Source organism: Crassostrea angulata, chromosome 4 (assembly GCF_025612915.1).
Source record: "Crassostrea angulata isolate pt1a10 chromosome 4, ASM2561291v2, whole genome shotgun sequence".
NCBI lineage: Eukaryota > Metazoa > Mollusca > Bivalvia > Ostreida > Ostreidae > Magallana > Magallana angulata.
In genome coordinates, this window is record NC_069114.1 from 47,013,985 (window position 1) to 47,028,969 (window position 14,985).

The 14,985-nt window shown below is 31.2% G+C and overlaps 1 protein-coding gene and 1 long non-coding RNA gene across 2 annotated transcripts in view; one reads left to right on the forward strand and one right to left on the reverse strand.

Moving 5' to 3' along the window:
- LOC128179385 (myosin-VIIa-like) overlaps positions 1 to 14,985 on the forward strand; it is a 69,011-nt gene that overhangs the window by 20,136 nt on the left and 33,890 nt on the right. The gene's annotated exons all lie outside the window — the stretch shown is intronic.
- On the reverse strand, positions 12,247 to 14,402 carry LOC128179386 (uncharacterized). The gene is made up of 2 exons (XR_008243077.1): positions 13,575 to 14,402; positions 12,247 to 12,553 (listed from the first exon to the last, which is right to left on the reverse strand). It is a non-coding gene; the product is annotated as an uncharacterized LOC128179386 (long non-coding RNA).

Genomic DNA, 14,985 nt, shown 5'->3' on the forward strand with positions numbered 1-14,985 from the left:
TTATGAGTTATATTTCCATAAATATTAAAGGTAAAAATCACAATTCAGATATCCGGACGCTTCACCTATCCGGACTATTTGGCCTGGGGACAAAAGTGTCCGGATAAGTGAGGCTCCACTGTATAACGTTTGATTACAGAAAAACTAAAAAAATCCCTTAAAATTACTCATTCTGTTTAAAGTTCACTAAGCATAAATCTTTCATAAATCATTGGACTGAAAGTAAATTAGAACTAGACCTGTAATTTCTATAAAAAAAAAAAATTAACCTTTAACATATAAATATCAACTTTAAAAGTTGCATCACTTCAAAAGTTAGAGAGCACACACTAAGAATATTCCATATACCGGTAGTTCAAGAGGCATAAATCTATCAAAAATCAACGGACCAAAACAAAATCTACTCAAGCTGTTTTTTTGCCAATCATAAATCTACATATATATATATATTAACTTTACATGTGCATTCCTTCAAAAGTTGGAGAGCGGAAACTGGGAATTTCTCTTTTTTTTCAAAGAGGCACAACTCTGTTTAAAAATCATCCAAGCACCCAAATTTGAACTGAACCTGTAAATTCAATCACATATTAAAAATTTCAATTATTCACGATGTGTAATAGAACAGGTGGCATGAGCTGGCTCCAACCTAGGACCTTTCAATTTTAAAACCGACATTCCAGCAACTGAGCTAAAAGGTTAACCCACTAGCTAATAATAGTAGCGAGCCTATTATATATACCTAATTTAATTTTAAACACTTTAACATTCTTCCCCCTTTTCTTAATAAAAATCTATCATTTAGAAATGTCACACAAGAAACTCTCAACAACTCTACATCAGTTTTTTTGTTGAGTGCTACAAATGTAATAGAAAATAGAAAAAAAGGCTCGAAACCAGAATTCTTCAGTTTAAAAACCAATGTAGCAGAAGGCTAAACCTCTAGCTCAAGTGCTAATAGGAGTGTAGAAGTTCTGAGCCAATTATATGAAAATATACAGACTAATACAGATGAATTAATGCTAAGAAATTTATCTAAGAATTATTTTTTGGGGGGTAAATTTAGGTGTATAATAATATAAAACAAAAGAAAAGGTGTCAATGTGACAGGAAACCTTTCTTTTGTGTGATCAATATCCATTATAATCAATTAGTCAACCCTTAATTAATTAACACCACAGAACCCACAATTTTATTTATTACAATTCAATCCTTTCCCTTTGTGTATTATTCCTTTTGTATTGTGCGAGTACCCTGTTCTATCTCTGCCTCAGAGCTATCCAATTGAGTGTTAATCCTATCAGGTTTATCATTCTATTTATCAGATTTTTCCATTTATCCTATCGTGTTTATTGTATCATGCCTTTTCATTGAATATAATTTTATTTTGAAGTTACAAGAGACTCATTGTGCTGTATAGTATAATTTATAGAACACATAATGTACATTTCGATCACAGTTTTATTCAAATCTATACACCATAATCTAAAAAAAAAATTACATGTAAATCATATCTATAAGCAATGTAAATGACAATGAATGTAAACTATTGTATTCTTAGGGACAAGTATTTACCTGAATGTTGAATGTATTAAATCGTACATCGAGTGTACTGCTTAAGGTATTCGATGTATAACGACCACATTTTGTACCTAATAAATGAATGGTCCGATATTCTTAATCATGATATCATTTTGAAGGTGTTATCAAATATAAATACTCCACCAAAGGAATTTTCAAAATTTTTATTATGGCCCAACAAATTACACCTTGAATTCTGCATTGAAGTCTATAGGCAATGTATGTTTTATTCGTAAAAAGTAACTTAAAATTAGTAAAATTCTTTTGGTTAATACATGCATAAACTTTCTATTTATTTAAATATGAAATAAAATGAATCATTTACCGCAGATATTTTGACGAAACAAAATTTTTCTTTTTTTCATCAAAGGGAAATAACTCTTTAAAAAAATTCAAAGTGCAAAATGACCGGCTCCTTATATGTTGTCTGTCATGTGAATTTGGTTCATTTCACTTTCATAGTTATCAAGCAACACATATCTAACTAGTTTAAAATGCTTCAAAATTGTTTAATATTCCTTCATTATACATTGAATACCTTAAGCATTAACTTGCATGTAATTCAAATTGTTAATTTATGAATTTGTTTTTGATAGAAAGAAAATTACTTAAGCCAAATAAAAAAATATCACTCGACCGTCCCTATTTTTCTGTTAGAAAGTGAAGTCTCCTTAAAACAGACAAAATGGTCATTGAAAACAGGCACGTTGAGTGCACAGGACCTAAAAACACTGGTTGCTGTCCACCTTAGAAAGGTGGCCTCTTAATTGAATTAAAAATATTCATAATAGTGAACAAGAGGCCCATGGGGCCACATCGCTCACCTGAGCAACAATGGGCGTTCAAAAGATATTGTGCCGTATGGTCCCTCGGTAGAATAACAAAAAATAAATATTGTAAAGTATTCGAATTTAACACTTATTTTTGCATACACGTAATCTTTGACATTGTACCTTCATGAAATACTATTTTTTTTACAAAAATAAGAAAATCCTACGCAAGATATAAAACTAAACATTTGATAGGAGTACACTGTTAAGTTGTTAACTTCCAATTCCCTATATTTTCGTTCTGCCCCCCCCCTCCCACTTTGTAAGGCGATCAAAATATATGAAAGCATATAGGTACATTTTTTTTCATCAACTACTTACTAGTTATTGTATTTTTAAAAAGAAAATATAATAGTTATTGTCTTTTATTTTAAAAATCCTACATGTATAGATGTGAAGAAGAAAATTGTACCTCAATGTGCTCAATTCCTCAAATAAAAAACATTCAAAAAATTTATTCGTCTTCTCCATTATAATTAAATGACTGTTATTTACTTCGCGTACAAACCAGGATAATTTTCCGATGTGATAACTTCTTAGGAATAGCGATAATTACTTTATCCCCGCAACAGAAATGTGTCAGAACTATGGAAACTGTTTTAAAGATGTCGTTTTTATTTACCCGTGTCTGAAAAACTATCAAAATTGATGTAGATTTCACATTATTTATTGTATAAAGAGGGGGCCCGAGAGAGTCGGTATATACAGAAGACCATTCTTTATTTTGTTTGTACAAGTATTTAACATACTCTAATTCATATAGAATTTCTAATGTTCAACCAAAATTTCAGCGTCAATCGTAGAATTATAAGCAAGATACAGAGCTCACAGTTCGCCTAGGTTTGAGTCATATTTTGTTCCCATGAGTTTATTACATTCAACTTAAGATTTTTAACTTGGTATTTCCTATTCAGCATTTAAAATGGAAAAAAAAGAGTGGCCTAAGATGTTCAATTCTTTTATTCACTCAAGACCAGTTCACTGGTATTTGAGGTTCAAAATCAGTTTATACAAATGTTCACAAACACAGTCAAGGATCACATGTACAGTAGGAGTAATAATGACGAAGAAAAGTTAAGTTTACAATACAATAAGTTGTTAAAGTTGGTTTCTGGAAGAACAGACTTTGAAAATTTTCTTAATAAATATTGACAATTTTTTAATCTTTATAGTTTTTAAGATCTGTGTACAAACATAGAATTGTGAGCAAATCTATGTATCTTGCTTATAATTCGAAGCTTTACACTTAAATATGGTTAGTATTAAATAGAAATTGTAAACAATTAAACACAAGAAACATGCACTATAACAAACAAAGAACACAATTTATTTTTTGTAATCATACATATACATGTTTATTCCTACATATTTCCGTCAGCGATATCAAACTCTATTTAAATTGAATAAACTCGAGAAAATGCCGAGCATCTCAACAAAACCTATTGCATTAATCTACCATTACGCAAAAGATAAGATAATGCCGATTTACCGATAGAATGAATTGTATTTCAGCACTTTTTTGATACATCAGATTTTGCTTAATTTGCGCAGGTAAACAGTTAACTGTTTGATTTACCGAAGTCTCTGTTTGATTTGATACGTAAAAATCACAAAATACAGACGATAGTTCCCAGGTTACAAAGCATAAATAATGAAAACGAAACGAAAATCAGAACAAGCTAACACCAACGTCATGTGTGAAAACTGTCAACGCATTGAAATATTTAGCCTCAATTTACTTCACAAAATCGGCACCAATATATTTTGCATGTTTCAAAAATTTCCCTTCATTCGCGAACTGTTGCACAACAAGCAAATTCTTCATAGTCAGATCGACCCTTTTTCGTATAATGTCATGGCTGCTTTAAACAAAGAACCTCGTTTTAGAAGTATGGATAACGAGTCTTGGTAAAATGGGAATGCAAACCCAGGCCATGGCAAAATAAAAGCCGGGGCAGATCGGCAATCGTCAATTCCAAATACGCATTATTTTGCAGCAATATTTACAGCAAATACAAATATACTGGTCCATCAAATATCCTGAAATTTTAATGAGATTGGCAGATCAATAACTGCGAATCTTTTGTTATGCCCAGGCCAACCAAGTCTTGTCTACCCATTTTACCGGATACCGAACCTATCGGATGCCGAACCCGAAGCTATTAAACTGATTAAAACACGTCTTTCCTTTATTATTATTTTCGTAATAACTCTGATTTGAAACAGAATTAGACCTTAATTTTTGCAATTTATATTTTCCTTCCCATAAGGATAATTTATGCTAAACTACGATGAATTGGAATCAGTAGTTCTTGAGAAGAAGATTTTTAAAAATGCACCCCCCTTTTTCTACAGTTTCAAGGTTTTCTCCGCTTTGAATATAGATCGGACTTTTATTTCTGCAATTTATATTCGGCCTCCAATAAGGATGCTTTGTGCCAACTTTGGTTGAAATTGGATAAGCGGTTTTAGAGAAGAAGTTCAAAATGTAAAAAGTTTACAGACGGACGGACAGACGGACGGACGGACAGACGGACAGACGGACAGACGGACGACGGACAAAAGGTGATCAGAAAAGCTCACTTGAGCTTTCAGCTCAGGTGAGCTAAAAACGAAACGAACAACATTGAAACTTCCCAATTATGGGCAGTGGCTGCTGATTAAAGGTGGCTGTAACAGCAAGTGCCACTGATGTAGAACATTAGAACAAATGCATTGAAAAAAATGAATTTCTTTAATTTCTCTACCCAGTAAGGGTGCAACAATAAACCGTGAGAGGGTATATCACTGTAAAAGTATGTCATGATACAGTAGGCTATACCGCGGTTCTGTAATTCGATCCGGAATATATTTATCCGTCCGATTCGGTTTGAAAATTATATTTTAAAAATGATTTCGGTGTTGAAAAACGTGCTTCGCATTATTTAATTTTGCCCCCAGCTACAGTGCATCCCATAAATCTTTGATATAGTTACATTTAGGGTTTTGTAGAATAAACGAAATTGGTTAACGAAGTTCCCAAATTGAGTGTTTCTACATGCAAGTACTATTTTGCAGACCTTTTCCTAAAAACAAACGACATGTGTATTGCACCTCGTATAAAACGGCAATTATCCATGCATTTGTCTGTTGTCGCAAGAAATTAATGCCACATTCCTAGATGTGCAAAAATGTAATCAAAATTAAAGGTTACCATAGTCATTAAATATTTTGCCTTCAGAAAATTCATTACAACTATAATAAGAGCATATATAAGTAATTTAATTGTTGTCAGTGTTAAAATAACGGTATTGATGCCAACATTACATTTTTACCTTATGCAAATCATGTTTACATTCTAATATTTACATAGCTGATTAAGAAAAATATGTGGAAAAAATTATGTAACAAAGAGTTGGAGATTAAACAATATGCGTAATTGTTCAAATGTTGATTTGTTATTCTTAAAAGCACATCAAAAGTATCAGAATATGTATCATGTCACATTGTCTGTATCGTGATATGTATCGTAACGTGAGGCAAGCGTATCATTGCACCTGTACTACCCAGTCATAAATTTATTTAATTAACAAACAATAATTTAAAATAACAACTAAAACCTCAAGTAATGATAAAGGTTTGGCTATTCCAGTGTATTCATATCAAATAGTATTAGGGTTGGTCAGGAAATACCAGTGCTGGGTAAATACCGGTATTTCCCGTTCTGGTAAATACTACTGATTTTCACTAAACTGGGGAATACTGAGAAATACAAATTTGTATTCCTTATTTCTTTAATTTGCTCAATGTCAATTGTATGTTTGAGATATAAGATATTAACTATCAATAAGCAAGATTAATTGTTGATATTTTTGATTATTATGAGGAGAATGACTTGGAATCAATTTTGTTGTTCCTTGACTTTCAAAAAGCGTTTGATTCTGTAGAGTGGAATTTTATGTTAAAAGTTCTTAAAAAATTCAATTTTGGAGAAAACTTTTTAAAATGGATTAACATATTGTATAACAAACCTATATTCAGAATAAAAAACAATGGGTGGATATCTAAGACATGTAGTATGTATAGAGGCATAAGACAGGGGTGTCCGGTATCAGCAATATTATTTCTATTTGTTGTTGAAATCCTAGCAATCGTCATAAGGTCTAATCCAAATATAATAGGCTTTCAAAAACCTGGAATGGTTCAGAGTATAAAGATTATACAACATGCAGATGACTGTACTCTCCCTTTAAAAGACGAAGCTTCATTGAAAAATTGCCTAGAGATAATACAAAGTTTTAGTAATGTATCAGGTATGAAATTAAATATGTCTAAAACAGAATGTCTCTTAACAGGTCCCTGGAAAAATATTTTACAAGAAATAGAAAATGTAAGAGTAAACAAGACATGTATAAAAACTCTTGGAATCTTTATAGGTCAAAACAAAGAGATGTGTTACAATAAAAATTGGACAAAAATTGTTGACGATTTAGAAAAACTATTTGAGTCATGGAAAACAAGAAAATTAACAATATTTGGTAAAGTTTGTGTAATAAATAGTTTAGCAATACCAAAATTCTTATACACTGGATCAATTTTAAACCTCCCAGATGAAGGTATACTGAAAAAAATACAGAGTCTTTTATATAATTTTATTTGGAATAAAAAAGACAGAATCAAAAGAAATACTCAGATAGGAAAAATTGAAGATGGAGGCATAGGTATTGTTGATATACTGATGAAACTTAAATCAATAAAAGTGTCCTGGATAAATCACATTTCCAAAAAAAACAGTTCCTTATCAATTTTTGTAGACAGTCTGTGTAAAGAAATGTTTTTTGATTTTGAGTATCTCTGTAAAACCAATGTAACATGTTTACATGATTATCAAATGATAAAACATTTTCCCCTGTTTTACAAAGAAATTTTTGTCTTTTTTAACGAATGTAAAAAATTTAAATCAGACATGAGTCTAAACGCACTATTAAAAGAACCGCTATGGTGTAATAAAATTTTTGTGTTAAAAAACAAACCAGTATTTTTTAAAGAGTGGTTAAAAAGTGGTATTAAGTACTTAAACGATATTGTAAACGAAAATGGTTTGAAACCTGCAGAATGGTTTAATGACCATCTTGTCTGTAAAAGAAACTGGATATGTGAATATGTAATTATAAAAACGATCTTTTCAAAATGTTTTCAAAAATATGATTGTTCAGATATTCAATATGAAAACATTGTATTCGGAAAAACGTCTTTTGAACTGTGTTTTAAAAACCATGTATACATCTGTGATATTAATTCAAAGCTAATTTATGACATTTTTCGTCAAAAACAATTTGTAGCACCATTACATCAACTTTACTATAAAAATGTTTTTGAAATTTCCAAGGAATCATGGAAATCTATTTATGAACAAAAAATCTTAGCCATTAAAGACAAAAAAATATCTGACTTTAATTACAGACTACTAAACAATTTATTATGTAATAGAGAAATGATGAAAAGATGGAAAATTGTTGAAAATGATATGTGTGTCTTTTGTAAAGATGTAAAGGAAAACAACGAGCATCTCATTCTGAGATGTAAGAATGTAAGTCAAATATGGGACACTGTTCAAACATGTTTAAATTTTGATGTATCATGGAAAACAGTAGTAATAGGTTTTTATTTTGAAAAGAATGAGAAAACACTATTTCTTAACAGTTTGATTTCTTTGATTGCCTGTAAGATATATAAGTATAAAATGTATTGTAGAATTGAAAACAAAGAGGAAAAACCTCAAGAAATATGTAATCATATAAAATATGTACTAACTTTTTTCTCTGAGGTCTACAAATCGTTGTCACAAAGGAGTTTTGCAATCCTTTTAAAACGTATTAGAAGCAATTTATAATTCATATAATAGGATACATAATTTATTTTTATTTTATATATATTTATATATCTTCTCTATATCTGTTTTGTTATACAAATAGGTGCCAACAGGTCCACATACCAGGTGTGGTCGCTGTCTTGCTAACATGGGGCATTATAGACTTGTAGTTAGTAGATTGTGGCCCTTCATGTTAGCATAGGCAATATCTTGCTGTACTAAAAGTGAAATATACATGTATGTTTGAACAATTCTGAAACCTTTTATCGTTACCTTTTTGTCAATCTTTTTTTTTTATGTTTTTTTTTTTTCAAATATCTTTTTTTACTTATAAGACCTATGTCGAATACTCTGTATGAAAATGTGCATATCTACTTATATTTAAAGATCCTATACATCTATGTTGAAAAATTATGTAGTAAGTACTTTTGCTATTGTATTAAGAACAAATGTAAATAAACAATAAAAACTAAAAAAAAAAAAAAAAAAAAAAAAAAAAAAAAAAAAAAAAAAAAAAAAAAAAAAACTATCAATAAGCATCAAAACACAATTTAGCATACTTTGCCATTTCACTGTCAGTTTATGAATCTTAAATTCACCAGATCACCTATTCCCAAAGACTTCAATAGTTGCTAGAGTACAAATTTTAGTCCAGCTTTTTGAACCCCTAGTTTAGTGATTTACATATTAATAATTCAAAGCACAAAATAAACTGTTATAATTACTGCAGGTGTTAAAAGAAACAATTTAATAATCACACATGTTGTTTTAATAAATAATTGACTCTTGACAGTTTTGAGCTCCTGTTTTGAGGAGATATATACTATGAGTGGGGTTAATTGGCTTCTCAAATTTGTTGCATACTAAGGTAGATTTGCAAATGTTTCCTTATATGAACCTATAGAATATACAGTGAAAACATTTAATTCTGAGTAAAAATGATTACCCACAGGCTCATCATTAAAAGTTGCATCAATATTGTAAACATAAAAGCATGGTTATATTTATAATTTTGAACAATTTAACCATTCTTAGCTGTAAATATAAGAAACAAACAGCAATGTTAAAAAGTTCACCAAGACATGAAATTGGTTGGTAAATGAAAAAATGTTCTGACAGGATGTAGTCAGGTGACCAATGAAGTTCAGACAAGTGATATTTGTAATGTGTTGTTTATCTTTTAAATTGTTTTCAAAGAATCTTTGTTTTAAGAAAAACCAGGTCATTACAACCAGATCCGATCACCCGGGACAAAATCCAAATTTCCGTAATAGTTGCGTGTCTGTGTTATCCCACATGGATATTTATTTTCTGTTTTATGAAATGGTATCATCAGAAATGTGCATGTGTAACAAATTCAGGTGACATTTTCCTATTCAACTTTCATTATATATATAATATATCAGCCTCTTAATAACTCCTATGGATAATTAATATGTTTAATATAATTTCACAATTATTTTATTTCTATCAGTTGATTGTAAGATACTGGATTTTTTAATGGGCAAACTGAAAATCAACAATCGTCGATAAATTCCAAAATACGCATTGTTGTGAAACAATATTTGCAGCGAATACAAATATACCGCTCCGTAACATATCCTGAAAATTTAATTCACATTAGTTAATTATTATCGACGGAAATTGAAAAACCTCGATCTGCCGCGGCTTTTATTTTGCCCTGGCCCGCGTTTGCCTACCCATTTTACCATGAACAGGAACGATAACTCTTGTTTTTAAAACTAAAAAATTATTAAAGCTAAATTGCGACCGATTCTATAGATTTCGTAGGCTTAAAAATTCCTGTTTTACAAACAAAGCACGACAATCTTAGGGAAACAATAATTTTGGTCTTACAAAACAATGGCCGTTGTACGACGAACACGTGACCTGTTACAAAACAAAAACAAAACTTACGACTTTCAAGTAAACTGCGCTGGTAAACAACAAAGCGGCATCCAAATGTAATGGTGCAAAATTTTACTTTCTGTTTTTTAACTTCTCTCCCCGTCACATTACATTCTTTCGTAAATGGTGGATCAGCTACATAAGTACATTCGATCTAACAAGTAAACAACAGCAAGAAAACTTCTCTTTTGACCTTCACCTTTGCATCATTTGTTAACTCGTACGATAAACATGTCGATTTAATGTTCAGTCTCCCAGATTTTCAAAAGTAACGTTTGTACAGACACGTATATGTAGCATCGTTGTTTTTTTAAAATGTGTAGTTGTGTGTGTGTGTGGGGGGGGGGGGGGCCAGACTAATAAAAAAAAAAAGAGGGGGGAGGGGGGTACAACTACAACTTTTCATAAAACGTGAAAATTCTAATTTCCATTTTTTTTTAATTTAGACAATTATAGAAAAATGTTTGCTGAGAGAAAAAAAGGGGGCACCCCCCCCCCACGATGTTACGTGCCTGGGTTTTAATTCAACAATTAAATATAGTTCTAATTTTCAATACCATTTAAAAATTCTGTATGTTAATATTTACAATAACAATAAAATCAATTTTAATTATCGACAACTGTCAATTTGTATGCGAGATAACATAATAGTACACTGTAAAAAACATTTCTTTGTAATGTGGCTAACGTACATGCAGCAATTTTGAAAGTTTCATTGAAATCTGTCTCGTAAATATAAACACATTTTGTTCTACAAGTGTTCAAGACCATTGTTAACTGTTCTAGACATATCTGAACAACTGTGTATTAGGGACTGACTCATAAACTCATTAACGTGGCCACTAACAAAAAAAGGTAGCATTTAGTTTAAAATATTATTTTGAGCAACTTTTCCTCTACACTAGCTGCTTTTTAAAGGGTTGACCTTCTGTACTGTGTGCTTGTTGCACAGGCATCACATGTCTGAGACTTACTGACCCCCTCCCCCCTCGAACCGTTCATGCCACTAACTAATGTTAATCATTAAAATTCATTTCATGAATCTTAGCAACACTCATAAGCCTTCAAGTACAACAACTCTCAATTTTACAAAAATATTCACAGGTAGTTTATCTGAAACTGTTCCTTGCTACCTTTAACTTAGTACATTTTGTACAACAACATTATATAAAAATATGTTTTGGCTTACAATAAGAAAGCTAATGCAATTCTTATAGAAAAAGGATACCACATATTGCCAATTCCATTGAGGTTTAAGAAAAATATGGCCATTTAAGTGAACCCGTGCACCATTTTCACTTTCCTCATTTAACACAGACTCATTGGGTTATCCATAGTAAAAAATCTTTACCCAACATTTTAGAGGTCAATTGTTGTTCAACCTATTTTAATAAGTAATCTATTCAGTACTACATACATCTACAAGATATTATCATGAAAAAAGCATTATATCACTTAGAAATGCCCTTACATGTATACCCTCCCCCATCTTTTGATTTTAATAAAAAATCATGGTTTGAAAACTTTTACCTAATTTTATAAAACTTGTGGCAATTTCTTTGAGTTATTTCTCACACATATTTGAAAACAATCAATTGCAATGATACTAAGAATTGATCTTTTTTTGTTTACTGGATGATTATTGTGCTGCATGTCATTTCTTGTTTCCATGAAAAAAAGTAAGCTAACAGTCATATTTTGAGAATATCTAATCAATTCTGGTTTCTAGTCTCCCTTTATTCATGCTGAACAGTAAGACCTTAGGTATACAAGTTTGACAATTTCTTACATTAAAATTAAATTTAAACAAACCTGGGTAGCTGGAGACGGATGAAAACTCCATGATAAATGTTCAAATTTGACATGTTTTTCTGCATTTGCATAATTATATACATTTAAAATGTAAAAATATGCTATTTCTTGTTCATTTCAAAAGTAATTATCATAGCAGATGTTATATCCTGGTCAAATGTACATTTACATATCCTACATGTAATCTTAAAGGAGAAAATTAGAAACAGAGATGATATTTCAATTAAACACATCTAAATATCATTATAAAATACAAAATAAAGGAAACATAATTGCATACTTTTATTGAGAAACCAATTTTCACAACTAACAAATGAAAATTGTAAATTTCTTTAAACAGCCTTAATCTTGTTTGTCATAATTTCTTGTCAAACACAACAAGCATGATGCTATCTTAAAGTTCCATTATTGTTCACGTATTGAATTGAATTTGAATTACCGGTAAAAAGTCTGTAAAACACAAGGAATCATGCATGTGGGTAAAGTTGAACGGGTAACCTCATGAGCTGAATCCACAAGAATGAACAAGTAAAAGCCATGTAGTCGCCATGTGGGAACAAGAGTCTGTTTTGGGCTGAAATTTTAAAAAATCAATTAGCTGTGTTAACATACTAATAAAAGCTGTGTTTACATGTTAACATATGCAGAGACAGAGAGAGAAGTGAGGAGACAGACAGAGACACAAAGAGAGAGAGATTAACTCATTGTACGACTGCGACAGTCGATCAATATTTCAATTCGAAAACTACAAATAAATATCACACATCCAAACAGCATCAGATTATAAGCTTCTGCTCTACCAAGTTTTGTCAATTCTACTGTTTTTTGGGGGGAATGAATTTAGCGAGAAATCAATTCTATGCATAATGCACATAAAATTTCATGAACTTTTTTACAAAGCTTTGTTATTCCGCTGAACATAGGGGGAAAAAATGTGCAATTGATATTATACGCTTATTTCAAAATTCAATGAACTGTTCATTTTTTTTCTACCTGACAGAGATATTTCTGTTACAAAATTAAATTGCTCTCTGACGCTTTGCCAAGATTCAAAGCACAAGAGAGAGAGAGAGAGAGAGAGAGAGAGAGAGAGAGAGAGAGAGAGAGAGAGAGAGAGAGAGATAGATCTGGGCACAGTATCAATTATATCTGTCTTAATTTAAATTGTTTACATACAATGTAGATGTGATATGCATGAAAAATTACTCAAGAATGAAACAATATGTATAAGAGATAAACTACACTAATTACAGCATTCTTCGTTTGTGTACCTTGGGGCCCCCAACCCTTTCAAAAGCACTGTTTTACAGGTTATGGTATGTAATTCAATACACATAGACATACCGGTATACATATATATAGTGAAATAACAAATAAAAATTCCAATCAGCGATGTGTAAAACAAAAACGTGCAAGTACACTTAACTAGATGAGATTTCACTGACTCTAATCCCCGCTTTTATATCGTGACGCACGTCACAACATAAAAGCAGAGGTTACGAGACTGGGAGTCAGAGGAATCTCGGGTTAGACTAAAAAGTGCAATTATTTTGAAAAGAAAAAGTCAACAGGACATAACCAATATTAAAACATACCTTTATAATCTCCCAAAGGAAAGTTGAGATGCATTTTCCACTATCGAAGTTCTGCAAGCCATGTTTCATATGAAAATGTGGACACTTTACTGTCAGCTGTTCGCAATCAAAACAAGGCGCGTGGACGTGGTGATCGTACGATATTTATTTCGATCAAAACAAACATGTTTGTGTTTGATATGCAGAGAACAAATTAACTTGTATAACTTGCATTTATGCATTTATTTTGTGAGTAAAATTATAATAAATAGGTGAATTGAAATATTTACAAACTCTTCATTCAATTATACATGTGTATACGTGTTGTTCTATTATACAACAACTGTCTGACGAGCATGGCTTATATTGCACTTACGCTTATTTCAAGTCTCAGCAAAGTCTTTCTTAACTACCGTAATGACTTTCAATAGCTTTTCGCTGTTTAAATCGGGAACAGTGTGTTACTCCTGCTTCTTTTTTATTATGATTCAGATAAAAAAAAGTCGCTATTTTCTAAACTGGTATCACATATTCAACGTACTTATCAATCAAATTAACGATATCATTTCAATGCCCACGCTGATTAACTTTAATTTTTTTCAAATCAGATTTCTGTTTTATGATCAGCAGGCAATTTTCGAATTCGTTTGGAACGAGTTATTTTGACGTTGAGCTTAAGACTATTTTCTGAACCAAAAAACGCGGAATCAAAATTTCCGGAAAAATCAATTTTTGAACCCTGATATCTCTGCAATGCGTCATCCGAGTTTAAAACGGATTTCAGTTTAGTATTAAGCATGAAAAACACTATAAATAGCATCAACTTTTTAAGTTAACACAAAAAATTGAAAATTTCGAAAATTTCGAAATACTCCCAGTTTGGACCGGAAGTGACGGAAGGTGAATTCCAGCCTTATGTCCCAATAAAAATGATCAATGTATGAACACAGAAAATTTTAAGTCTCTATCTTAAAGCGTTTTTGAAAAACGCCCTGGACAAAATCACTTTTTAAAAGTTTTAAAATTGACGTAACGTAAAAACGGAAGTGAGGCTGTAATGGAAACTTACACATCTTTAAGGGACGATAATGTCACGTAACCTCTGAAAGTTTCATTGAAATCAGTTGAAAACTTTTTAAGATATGAAGCTTCAAAAAAGTCAGAAAAATAAAGAAAAAGAATAATAATAATAATAATAATAAAAAGAAACAATAGAATAACAAGAGGGTCTTCCGTTGGAAACGGAAGACCCTAATAATGCTTAATGGTGCAAGCCTAGCATGAAATTAACACAGGCAATTAGTAAATGAAAAAACAGTAAAATGTGTACACAGGTAAAGTCAGTCCTATGTGCGGTCATCCGGAACAACTATCGATGTCGGTAGCTTTCATCTTACGAAGAAGTGAGCCACCCGTGTGTGTTTAAGTGAAA